Raw genomic sequence first — 13,176 nt, forward strand, 5'->3', positions numbered from 1 at the left:
ACGCACACATACATTCACGCACGCATGAGGCATTTGCACACGTGCACAGGTGCACTCCGTGGTCTCTGCCCTTCTCTCAGCACTCCTTCTCCTTCGTGGATCCCTTCCTTTTGTGATTTCAAGAAAGCCTCTTTGGAGAAGGTCTTCGTCTCCAACACCAACCTGTCAACCAAAATCCTGCCCCGTGTTGGCGGCACGGCCTTTGTAGATTGCATGCTGGGTCCAAATCACATTCTCTGTTGTTTTCGGCAGTGCTTCCCTCGATGTCTGCCACAGCCCACATCAAGAGGAGTCCACAGCTGTCATCATCAGTGCTACGATGCTGATCCTACCTGTCTTTGCCCTCTATTCTCCTCTTTGCATACACAACCAGCTCATCTACCGAAATGAGAACTCTTGTGTGTCAGGGTCTAAGTGTTTCTCCTCTTTGCAGCCCTGCTTTCCTCATATCCACTCAAACCCAGGCATACAAGATGCATGTACAGATACACTCACACTTGCATGTACACACATGTGTATACATGCATTGCACACATGCACACATTGATTCACACATACACAGGTATGTACACCCATGCACATAAATACTGCATATATGTGTACACATTTTCACACATACATGAGGCATTTGCACACGTGCACAGATGCACTCAGTTTTTCACACTCATGAACACACAGGCACACATGCATGCACACATATGCACATACATGGATAAATGCATAGCCCACGCACATATTTACACATGCACGAAGCATTCTGATACCCATGAAGACACGTTCATACATGCACACACAAGCATCCACTCAACTACATACATATTCACACATGCATGTACACAAATGCACAGAAATACACACATACATGACACACATGCAACCCTTTCACAGTGCATGCATGGTGCATGCACACACATGCATACATGTGTACATAAATGCATATGTGCATTGAACATGCATTTGCATATACACAAGGCATTCACACAATCGTGCATACACATTCACACCTTCACGCACACAAGTTCACATATGCATTTGCAGGCATGCAGTGATGTGTGCACACGTGCATTCAGATGTGTGAATTCATGCAAACACACACAAACAACACGCACACATATGGATGCATACACACACATGCATGCATACTGAGACACCCTGAGGCACACTAAGATGTCTATAACATAATAAAAACTGGGTGGTTACATTTGGCCTCTTGAAATTCAACAAAACCACAATACAATCCATCATCTTTGGTCCAAAGCAGCTCCTGCCTCCTGACTTCTTCTCCAGTAGTGCCTCTGTTTTCCTAGAGTGTCGTCTGGGGCAACAATGCTTCTTTCAACTTTGCAAAAAGGCTTGGGATGTGTTGACCTAAGTCCAGCTCTGCGACCTCAAATAACTTAGCCAGTCTCTTTTGTTGCTTGTCTCACTAAAGAGAATAGGTTCCACTAGAATTTGACCATGGCAACCACAATCTTTTTTGTTTGTTTGTGTTTGAGACAGAGTCTTGCTCTGTCACCCAGACTGGAATGCAGTGGCAAGATCTCAGCTCACTGCAACCTCCGCCTCCTGGGTTCAAGCAATTCTCCTGCCTCAGCCTCCGGAGTAGCTGGGATTACAGGCACGTACCACCATGCTCAGCTAATTTCTGTATTTTTAGTAGAGACAGGGTTTCACCAAGTTGGTCAGGCTGGTCTCGAACTCCTGACCTCACGTGATCCACCCGACTCTGCCTCCCAAAGTGCTGGGATGACAGGCGTGAGCCACCGCGCCTGGCTGGCAACCACCGTCTTGAGCAGTTGCTCCGATTTTATTCTCATAACTTAGGGGTATTTGTTGTTACCCCAGTGCAGAATGGAAAACTGGTGCATGGGGTGGTTTAATAACCCGTGCAGGGTCACGCAGGTGGAAAACAGCAGGTATGATTAAACCTCGTTTCTCTCTCTAGGTGCTTCTGTCAACCGTCTCTTGACCTGGCGGATTCCGAAGCTGCCTTCTGGCGCAGACATCCTACTGACCTGGCTGATTCCGAAGCTGCCTTCTGGCGCAGACATCCTACACTGCTGGGTTCCTCCTCCATCTTTTGCTCCTCAGTTATCAGCCTGAGTTAATCCCGTCCGATGTGGAGGGAATCCCTCCCTCTCAAGTCATTGCCACCTTCTGTCCACGTTACCAAATGAGGTCACTGGTCCTCATCTGTGGGTTCCTTCATGCAGCGTTGCACACCCCTCCACAAGCACGTTGCTGTTTCGAGAACTCTGGCTAATGATGTCACATCGTTGATGAGACACCACGTGGTCCTTCAGGTGGAAGCTGTGAATGAAAATCCTCCCAGCCTGGATGTGGGGAAATAGGGACGCTTTTACACTGTTGGTGGGAGTGTTAATTAGTTCAACCATTGTGGAAGACAGGGTGGCAATTCCTCAAGGACGTTGAACCAGAAAGACCATTTGACCCAGCAATCCTGTTACTGGGTATATACCCAAAGGATTATAAATCATGCTACTATAAAGACACATGCACACGTATGTTTATTGCGGCACTGTTCACGATAGCAAAGACTTTGGAACCAACCCATATGTCCATCAATGGTAGACTGGATAAAGAAAATGTGACACATAGACACCATGGAATACTATGCAGCCATAAAAAAGTGTGAGTTTATGTCCTTTGCAGGGACATGGATGAAGCTGGAAACCATCATTCTCCAGAAACTAACACAGGAACAGAAAACCAAACACTGCATGTTGTCACTCATAAGTGGGAGTTGAACAATGAGAACACATGGACACAGGGAGGGGAACATCACATACCGGGGCCTGTCAGGGGCTAGGGGCCTAGAGGAGGGAGAGCATTACGACAAATACCTAATGTAGATGATGGGTTGATGGGTGCAGCAAACCATGGCACATGTATACCTATGTAACAAACCTGCACGTTCTGCACACGTACCCCAGAATTTAAAGTATAATTAAAAGAAAAAAAAAAGAAAGAAAACAAGAAAAGAAAATCATCCCAACCTGATATGGTGTCAGGTTGGGGTGGTCATTTTATCATGTATCTCACTGGGATCTGAACTCATGCCAAGCTGGCGACAAGCCCCTCTGTGTGCAAGACACTCCCTGCAGCTTCACGGAGGTCAGAAGCTACACACACACACACACACACACACACACACACACACACACACACACACACACAAATCCTGTATAGCTCCATCATTATCAAATGTCTAGAGGCTCCAGACATGCATGGTGCCCCCAGGGTGGTCGAAAGACTCAGCCACGGGGCTCCAATTTCTGTTCCCTCCCCTAAGCAACCAACTTCCCTTTTTTTTTTTGGAGATAGAGTCTCGCTCTGTCACCAGGCTGGAGTGCAGCGGCACGATCTCAGCTCACTGCAACCTTCGCCTTCTGGGTTCAAGCAATTCTACTGCCTCAGCCTCCTGAGTAGCTGGGACTACAGGCACCCGCCACCCCGCCTGGCTAATTTTTGTATTTTTAGTAGAAATAGGGTTTCACCATGTTGGCCAGGATGGTCTCGATCTCCTTGAAGGAAGAGAGAGACCCTCTCATATTGTTTTATATTGTTTTATATACTCAGTACCTGTTTTAAGAAGAAACAGCAAAGAAGTAAAACCAAAGACAGGCAGCCTGGCGCCAGGCCTGAAACCAGGCCTGGGCCTGCCTAGCCTAAACCCAGTAGTTAAAAATCAACTCATGACTTAGAAACCGATGTTATTCATAGATTCCAGACATTGTATAGAAGAACACTGTGAAACTCCCTGCCCTGTTCTGTTTCTCTCTGACCACCGGTGCATGCAGCCCCTGTCAGGTACCCCCTGCTTGCTCAAATCAATCACGACCCTTTCGTGTGAAATCTTTAGTGTTGTGAGCCCTTAAAAAGGACAGAAATTGTGCATTTGGGGAGCTCAGATTTTAAGGCAGTAGCTTGCCGATCCTCCCAGCTGAATAAAGCCCTTCCTTCTACAACTCGGTGTCTGAGAGGTTTTGTCTGCGGCTCGTCCTGCTACATCCTGACCTTGTGATCCACCCGCCTCGGCCTCCCAAAGTGCTGGGATTACAGGTATAAGCCACCGCGCTCAGCCCTTCCCTCCTTTTTATCTGGTCTCTCTACTCTCAGCCGCACCCCAACAGTGTGCCTTTCCTTCCTCAGTGTTCATGCCCTGTGTTACCCTCAATTCCCAGATGCTTAGATGCCCTGTCCAGCCTGGGCAATGTCAGTCCACTGCTCCAGCACCTCCGCCTCCCCCGGCTCCTGGAATGAAACTCAGCCCAGGGCCCTGACATGCACGAGTGACTCTTGGATTTGGCCACAGTGCCCTCCCTCGCTCCTGGAATCGCTACGTCATTTCTTGCCTCGGGGTCTTTGTGTGTGCTGTTCCCTCTGATTGGAGAACTCTCCTCTCACCACCTCCATATCCGTGTGGCCCTCACCTTCTCATCAAGAGGGTCTTTGGCTTCAGGGTCAACCCTTCCCTCTCCCTCTCTCACCACTCTGTAGAAGCTTCTCCCCAGTACCTTCCTTCAGCTTTCTTCTTGGCTCTCAACATTCTCTGGCTATATTCACGTCTGCGACTATGCCTGTGTCTAATTCCACATCCACACTCACATCTACCTGCATTTACACCTGTATCTATCCATCTACCTATCCATTTATCTATTTACCAACATATCTGCCTACCTATCTAGCTATGCATTATCTATCCATCTATTTCTCTATCATCTACATAGCTATCTATCCATAATCTCTCTATGCATCATCTATGTATCTATCGATCTATTGTCAGTCTGCCTATTATCATCTATATATCTCTCCATCATCTATCTATGCATCATCTATTATCTATGATCTATCATCTATGTAGCCCATCTATCCTTTATCTATGTGTCTGCCTATCTATCTATATCTATCTGCCTATTGTCATCTATGTATCTATCTATCTATATCTATCTATGCATCATCTCTCCATTATCTGTCTATCCATCATCTATCATCTGGCTGTCTGCCTATCTATATCTATCTGTCTGCCCGCCTATCTATCATCTATCTACCTATCTATCTGTCTATCATCTGTCTGCCTATCTATATCTATCTATCATCTATCTGTCTGCCTATCTATATCTAATCTATCATCTATCTCTATCTAGCTATCTATCATCTGTCTATCTATATCTATCTATCTATCTATCTATCATTGGTCTGTCTGCCTATCTACATCTATTTATCTATCATCTGTCTGCCTATCTGTATCTATCATCTGTCTGCCTGTCTATATCTATCTATCTATCATCTGTCTGCCTGCCTATCTATGTATATCTATCTATCCATCTATCATCATCTAGGTATCTATCCATCATCTATTTATCATCTATGTATCTCATCTATTATCTGTCTCTATCTCTAAATTATCTATCTAATCTATCTAATGTCAATGAATCTATCTATATCTATTTTCTAGTTATTAATCATCTAATATGCTTATCTATTATGTCATCAAATCTATTTGTCTATTATTTATATCCATCTGTCATCTATTGCCTATCTATCTAATCTATGTATATCTAACTACCTGTTATCTATTATCTGTCAATCATCTAATCTATTTTTTTTTTTTTTGAGACGGAGTCTTGCTCTGTTGCCCAGGCTGGAGTACAATGGTGTGATCTTGGCTCACTGCAACCACCACCTCCCTGGTTGAAGCGCTTCTCCTGCCTCAGCTTCCTGAGTAGCTGGGATTACAGGTGCACGCCACCACGTCCAGCTAATTTTTTGTATCTTTAGTAGAGATAGGATTGCAGCATGTTGGCCAGGCTGGTCTTGAACTCCTGAACTCATGATCCGCCTGCCTCGGCCTCCCAAAATGCTGGGATGACAGGCGTGAGCCACTGCACCTGGCTAATCTATCTCTTATCTATGACTATCAATCATCTATTATCTATGTATATCATCTGTTATTTCTCTGTTGTGCATCAGTTATCTAGTTTAAGTATTATGTATCTATATCATCTATCATCAGTCATCAAATCTATAAATCTATCTTATGTACCTATGTATCTATGTACATCTGTATCCAGACCCAATTCTGTATCTGTATCCATGTCTGTGTCTCTTTCTATATCTCAATCTATGACCGTATCTATTTTACACCTGTTTCCGTAGTCATCTCTATGCCTCTGTCTCTCTGTTTCTATGTATTTATGCCCATATCTGTATCTGTACCTAGGTCCATTTCCATTCCTGTTTCATATCTGTGTCTAGATTTCCTTTCCCATTGCCTCTCTCCCTTTTAATCCTGGCTCCATTTCAGGTGAAAAACCAGTATCTGGCTCATAGTTGACAATATTTGTGGGAAGAATAAATTCATCATTAAGTACATTCATGGATCTTCTCAATTAATTCTTAGTATTTCTCACCAGAAAACAGGAGACATGAGGTTTGGAGAAGGAGAATTTAATGGGAAGCAGAGGCTGTAAGCAGGCTGCTTCCTTGTCCTAGGGGTGACTTTAGGGTTTAAAGCATTAGCCCTGGGCCAACACTGTAAGCACCGTGAATTACAGTTTGTTTGTTTGAGATGGAGTCTCACTCTGTTGCCCAGGCTAGAATGCAGCGGCGCAATCTCAGCTCACTGCAACCTTTGCCTCCTGGGTTCAAGCAATTCTCCTGCCTCAGCCTCCCGAGTAGCTGGGATTACAGGCGTGTGCCAAGACACCCGGCTAATTTTTGTATTTTTAGTAGAGACGGGGTTTCGCCATGTTGGCTAGGCTGGTCTTGAACTTCCGACCTTGTGATCTGGCTGCCTCAGCCTCCCAAAGCGCTGGGATTACAGGCGTGAGTCACTGTGCCGGTGCCCGGCCAAGTACAGTAATTTTTATCTAACTGCATTCCTCTGTCTGAATAAGGAGCCGAGATCCTGCCTTTTTCTTTGAGTTCTTACTGTCTTTGTGTAGCAGACTGTCTCCAGATCTCCTCCAACAAAGAAAAGGAGGAAGTTGGAAAATAAAAAATAAGAGCTTAGTGGCGTCTCTGCATGATTCCCTCACAGTGTTTTGTCCTGAATCTTCTCAGAACCTGCTGTTCACCGCAGGATGTCTTGGTGAAACAGTCTCTGTATTATCTGCCTTATCTGTTAGGCAAATGCCAAATTCTTCCGTCTCTAGGAGGACCAAGTTGTGCTCTGCTCTTAAACTGAGGAATGTCTGGAATTCAGGGGTCAGCCGAAGTCACACCAAGGAGTAAAAGAAACTCTTAACATTCTCTACGTGCAAGTCTCCATTCCCAAAATGCTCTCCTTTAAGCTCACGTTGCCTGAAAAATGAAGACGTGTGGGATTAACACAGCCAAGTAAACCTCTTTCATAGAGGTAGCATGGGTTTGCATTAGGTATTATGTACCTATTGCATAGACGCAGCATGGACCTGCGTTATGTATTATCTATCTATTGTATAGACATTGCATGGACCTGCATTATGTATTAAGTATCTTTTGCATAGGTGTAGCATGCATTTGCATTATGTATTATGTGTCTCTTGCATAGACGTAGCATGCATTTGCATTACACATTATGTACCTGTTGCATAGACGTAGCAGCATTATGTATTATCTATCTATTGTATAGACATTGCATGGACCTGCGTTATGTATTATCTATCTATTGTATAGACATTGCATGGACCTGCATTATGTATTATCTACCTATTGTAGAGACATTGCACGGACCTGCATTATGTATTCTGCATCTATTGCATAGACGTAGCATGGACCTGCAGCTCTATGTTTCACGGAAGGCATCACGGTGGCAGCCTCTTTCTCAATACTGGGGTGCTGGATGTCCCCAGATCCTCTGGGATCATTTCCTGTAACTATGTGCATGACCGTGCCTCATCCCTGAATGCTGCCCGATGCTGCGGCTTTGGTGTCTCTGCGATGATTCACACTGACAGATTTAAGTCCCTAGGAGCGGTACCTCCGGTCCTGGAGGTGGGAAGGACAGACTCAGTGCCTGCTGGAACGTGACCAGAATGCATGCAGAGCTCTGCTTTGTACCTGATGCAGAGCTAGGGGTCAGCACCATGGTGTAGACAGGGGTGTGTGTGTGTGTGTGTGTGTGTGTGTGTGTGTGTGTGTGTGTGTGTGTGTGTGTGTGTGTGTGTGTGTGTGTGTGTGTGTGTGTGTGTGTGTGTGTGTGTGTGTGTGTGTGTGTGTGTGTGTGTGTGTGTCTGGTATGTTATGGTCAGGGGAGTCGTTCTGATATTTTTTACATGCAAAGAATACCTCATTCTACAGCAGTGATTCTCATCTGGGAGTGGTTCTGTTCCCTAACCACCACCCCTCTCCCCCAATCCTCCGACACTTGGCAATATCTAGGGAAATTTTTGGTGGTCATAACAAGGTAGGGATGCTATGGGCATCTAGTGGGTGGAGACCAGGGATGCTGTACAGCACAGCCTCTTAATTATCCATCCCACATGGCAATAGTGTTGAGGTCAAGAAACTCTGGTTTAGCATGAGAGGCTCTGTCTATCTGTTTATGTCTCATCTGGCCATCACCTAGCATCCATCTGTATCTACCTATCAATTTTCTTTATCTATTATCTATCTATCTATCATTATCATCTATCTATCTAACCATCATCTATCTATCATCTATTATCACCATCATGTGTCTAACTATATCATCACCATCATCTATCTATCCACCTATCACCTACCTAAGCATCCATCCACCCACCTATCATCTATCTATCCATCCATCTACCCATCCACCTATCTATCCATCCACCTATCATGTATCTATTTATCCATCCACCTATCATGTATCTATCTATCCATCCATCCACTTATCCATCTATCTAATCTATCCACCCATCTACCCATCCGCCTATCTATCCATCCACCCACCTATCATGTATCTATCTATCCATCCACTTATCCATCTATCTATCTAATATATCCATCCATCTACCCATCCACCTATCTATCCATCCACCCACCTATCATGTATCTATCTATCCATCTACCCATCCACCTATCTATCCATCCACCCACCATGTATCTATCTATCCACCTATCTATCCATCCATCCATCCATCTACCCATCCAACTATCTATCCATCCACCCACCTGTCATGTATCTATCCATCCATCCATCTATCCATCCATCCATCTACCCATCCACCTATCTATCCATCCATCCACCCACCTATCATGTATCTATCCATCCATCCATCCATCCATCCATCCATCCATCCATCCGCCCATCTATCTATCTGTGGCAGTGGCCTGCAACCAAGGAAAATTCTGCCCTTGAGGACATACTGCCTAACATCTGAGGGCATCTTTGGTTGTCACCACCCGATGGAGGAGATCCTGGCCTCTGGTGTGTGGATCCCAGGTACACTGCTCAACACCTTACAGTGCCCAGGATGGCCCCACCACAGAGAGTCCTCCAGTCTGAAATGTCAGCAGTGCTGAGGTTGAGAAACCCTGACATCAAGGTAATGGCTGGGCATAAGAGATTCTATCTGTCTATTTAACTATCAATCATCTATCAATCTATCAATCATCTGTCCTTCAATCTATCATATCCTATCTATGTAGCTATCTATCTTGTTTATTATCTGTGTCTCTATCGTCTATCCAGCATCTATTTATCTATCATTTAGCATCTCTGTATCTCTTTATCAATAATCTTTATCTATCTGTGTATCATCTCTCTATATCTATCCAGCTATCACTATCATTTATCTGTTGATGACAGTGGTTTTCAATTCGAGGTGATTTTTCTCCCCTAGGGTCACTGTGTTATATCTGAGGTCAGCTTTGGTTATCACAACTGTGGGGGTGCTCCTGGTATCTGGTGGGTGGAGCCCAGGGCCGCTGCTCAACACGCTACAGTGAACAGGACAGCCCCTCCCCAGAGAATCCTCCAGCCCACACATGCCAGCAGTGCTGAGGCTGAGAAACGTTGTTTCAGAAAATGAAAGCATCTTAAGAGACTCAATGTTTGATGCAAAAACAGCAAACTTGGTGACACCCCTCCTGAAAGTGGAAGTTTCAGCACAAAACTGCTGCCGAATCAGCCTCTGTGTCTCAAAGGCTCAACTTACAATCCCCATGACCTTGGAGTCACCACCTTTGGTGGAAGGTAGCATTTCCGGGCAAGTGGGTCACCGCCTTTGGTGGAAGGTCCATTTCCGGGCAAGTGGGTCACTGCCTTCAATGGAAGGTACCATTTCCGGGTAAGTGGGTCACCGCCTTCAGTGGAAGGTACCATTTCCGGGCAAGTGGGTCACCGCCTTCAATGGAAGGTACCATTTCCGGGCAAGTGGGTCACCGCCTTCAATGGAAGGTACCATTTCCGGGCAAGTGGGTCACCGCCTTCGGTGGAAGGTACCATTTTTGGGCAAGTGGGTCACCGCCTTCGGTGGAAGGTACCATTTTCGGGCAAGTGGGTCACCGCCTTCGGTGGAAGGTACCATTTCCGGGCAAGTGGGTCACCGCCTTCGGTGGAAGGTACCATTTCCGGGCAAGTGGGTCACCGCCTTCGGTGGAAGGTACCATTTCCGGGCAAGTGGGTCACCGCCTTCGGTGGAAGGTACCATTTCCGGGCAAGTGGGTCACCGCCTTCGGTGGAAGGTACCATTTCCGGGCAAGTGGGTCACCGCCTTCGGTGGAAGGTACCATTTCCGGGCAAGTGGGTCACCGCCTTCGGTGGAAGGTACCATTTTCGGGCAAGTGGGTCACCGCCTTCAACGGAAGGTATCATTCGCGGGCAAGTGGGTCACTGCCTTCAATGGAAGGTACCATTTCTGGGCAAATGGGTCAACGCCTTTGGTGGAAGTTACCATTTCTGGGCAAGTGGGTCACCGCCTTCAATGGAAAGTACCATTTCCGGGCAAGTGGGTCACCGCCTTCAATGGAAGTTACCATTTCCGGGCAAGTGGGTCACTGCCTTCAATGGAAGGTACCATTTCCGGGCAAGTGGGTCACTGCCTTTGGTCGAAGGTACCATTCCCGGGCAAGTGGGTCATCGCCTTCCGTGGAACGTACCATTCCCGGGCAAGTGGGTCACCGCCTTTGGTGGAACGTACCATTTCCGGGCAAGTGGGACCCCACTGTGGGATCTTATCTGTCAGGTCTCTGAGCCAAAGCTCAGCCATTATCACCCCTGTGACCTGCACATATACATCCAGGTGGCCTGCAGGAGCCAAGAATTCTGGAGTAGCCAAAGAAAAAAACTACAAAGAAGTAAAACAGCCAGTTCCTGCCTTAACTGATTAACTAACATTACAATATTTTACTATTGTGACTTGTCCCTGCTCCACTTTAGCTGATCAATCAACTCTGTGACATTCTTCTTCTGGACAATCAGTCTTATGACCTCTCCACCATGCACGTTGCAATCCCCTCCTGTGCTAACAACAGAGAACCACCTTTTGCTGTAATTTTCCATTACCTACCCAGCTCCTACAAAGCCACCCCTTCCCCATCTCCCTTTGCTGACTCTCTTTTCGGACTAAGCCCACTTGCACCCAAGTGAATACACAGCTTTATTGCTCACACAAAGCCTGTTTGGTGGTCTCTTCACGGACACACGTGACACTTATCCAGCAGTGCTTCCTGCAGAACCCTGACCTTTTACAAAAATCGACCACTTCAAAATGTATTGTGTGGACGGCTTCAGGATGGAAACAGTCTCCACTCCTAAGCTTTGGGTGAGGAAGGGCTGAAAGTGATCGCTTAAAGCCCCCTCTACCCCACCCAGCTTTCCCTTGTAAATGAGATCCTATGCAGACTTTGGATAAGGTGTTACAGATCCACAGGTGCACATGCCTTTACCTGGAGCTATTGCATCTACATTGTAAGGTTTTATTTAATTTTACAGGAAGGCCCTTCTTTTTCCTTTGCTTTCTTTTCTTTTTTTGTTTTGTTTTGTTTTTCTCTCTAGCTTATCATTCATACTGACAGATCCTGATATCCACAGTGACTTGGGGAATTTTCAAAGGACAGCGCTAAAACCTCTGCTTGGGAGGCAGGTCGGGGTGTCAGTGACTAACGTGGTTTGCAGCAAACGCCTGGAGGGGCAGGGCTCTAACTGCAGGCTCCGTGTCTGTGCCCTTGGACAGAGGCTCAACCCCCGCGTCCGGGACTTCGAAGTTAGAAATGATATGTCCGTGTGAAAGTCGCTAAATTAATTTCCGAGGGACCGGCAAACACTGCGGGGCAACTGATAGGAAATTGGTAGGAATTTGAAATGGAAATCCAAGAAGGAGAGCCGCGGGAAAGGAGGAGGGGAGCGGGGAAGGAGGAGGGGAGCGGGAAAGGAGGAGGGGAGCGGGGAAGGAGGAGAGCCGCGGGGAAGGAGGAGGGGAGCGGGGAAGGAGGAGGGGAGCGGGGACGGAGGGAGGAGGGGAGCGGGGAAGGAGGAGGGGAGCGGGGAAGGAGGAGGGGAGCGGGGAAGGAGGAGGGGAGCGGGGAAGGAGGAGAGCCGCGGGAAAGGAGGAGGGGAGCGGGGAAGGAGGAGGGGAGCGGGGAAGGAGGAGGGGAGCGGGGAAGGAGGAGGGGAGCGGGGAAGGAGGAGGGGAGCGGGGACGGAGGAGGAGAGCGGGGAAGGAGGAGGGGAGCGGGGAAGGAGGAGGGGAGCGGGGACGGAGGAGGAGAGCGGGGAAGGAGGAGGGGAGCGGGAAAGGAGGAGGGGAGCGGGGAAGGAGGAGAGCCGCGGGGAAGGAGGAGGGGAGCGGGGAAGGAGGAGGGGAGCGGGGACGGAGGGAGGAGGGGAGCGGGGAAGGAGGAGGGGAGCGGGGAAGGAGGAGGGGAGCGGGGAAGGAGGAGGGGAGCGGGGAAGGAGGAGGGGAGCGGGGAAGGAGGAGGGGAGCGGGGAAGGAGGAGAGCCGCGGGGAAGGAGGAGGGGAGCGGGGAAGGAGGAGGGGAGCGGGGACGGAGGGAGGAGGGGAGCGGGGAAGGAGGAGGGGAGCGGGGAAGGAGGAGGGGAGCGGGGAAGGAGGAGGGGAGCGGGGAAGGAGGAGAGCCGCGGGAAAGGAGGAGGGGAGCGGGGAAGGAGGAGGGGAGCGGGGAAGGAGGAGGGGAGCGGGGAAGGAGGAGGGGAGCGGGGACGGAGGAGGAGAGCGGGGAAGGAGGAGGGGAGCGGGGAAGGAG

The 13,176-nt window shown here is 47.9% G+C and overlaps 1 long non-coding RNA gene across 1 annotated transcript in view; it reads right to left on the minus strand.

Annotated features, from left to right (window-relative positions):
• Positions 1-5,589: 5,589 nt before the first annotated feature.
• LOC129053390 (uncharacterized) overlaps positions 5,590-13,176 on the minus strand; it is a 33,398-nt gene continuing 25,811 nt past the window's right edge. The window contains exon 2 of the long non-coding RNA XR_008518270.1: positions 5,590-7,326. This is a non-coding gene — a long non-coding RNA (uncharacterized LOC129053390). The remainder of the gene's footprint in view (positions 7,327-13,176) is intronic.

This window comes from Pongo abelii, chromosome Y (assembly GCF_028885655.2).
Source record: "Pongo abelii isolate AG06213 chromosome Y, NHGRI_mPonAbe1-v2.0_pri, whole genome shotgun sequence".
Taxonomy (NCBI): domain Eukaryota; kingdom Metazoa; phylum Chordata; class Mammalia; order Primates; family Hominidae; genus Pongo; species Pongo abelii.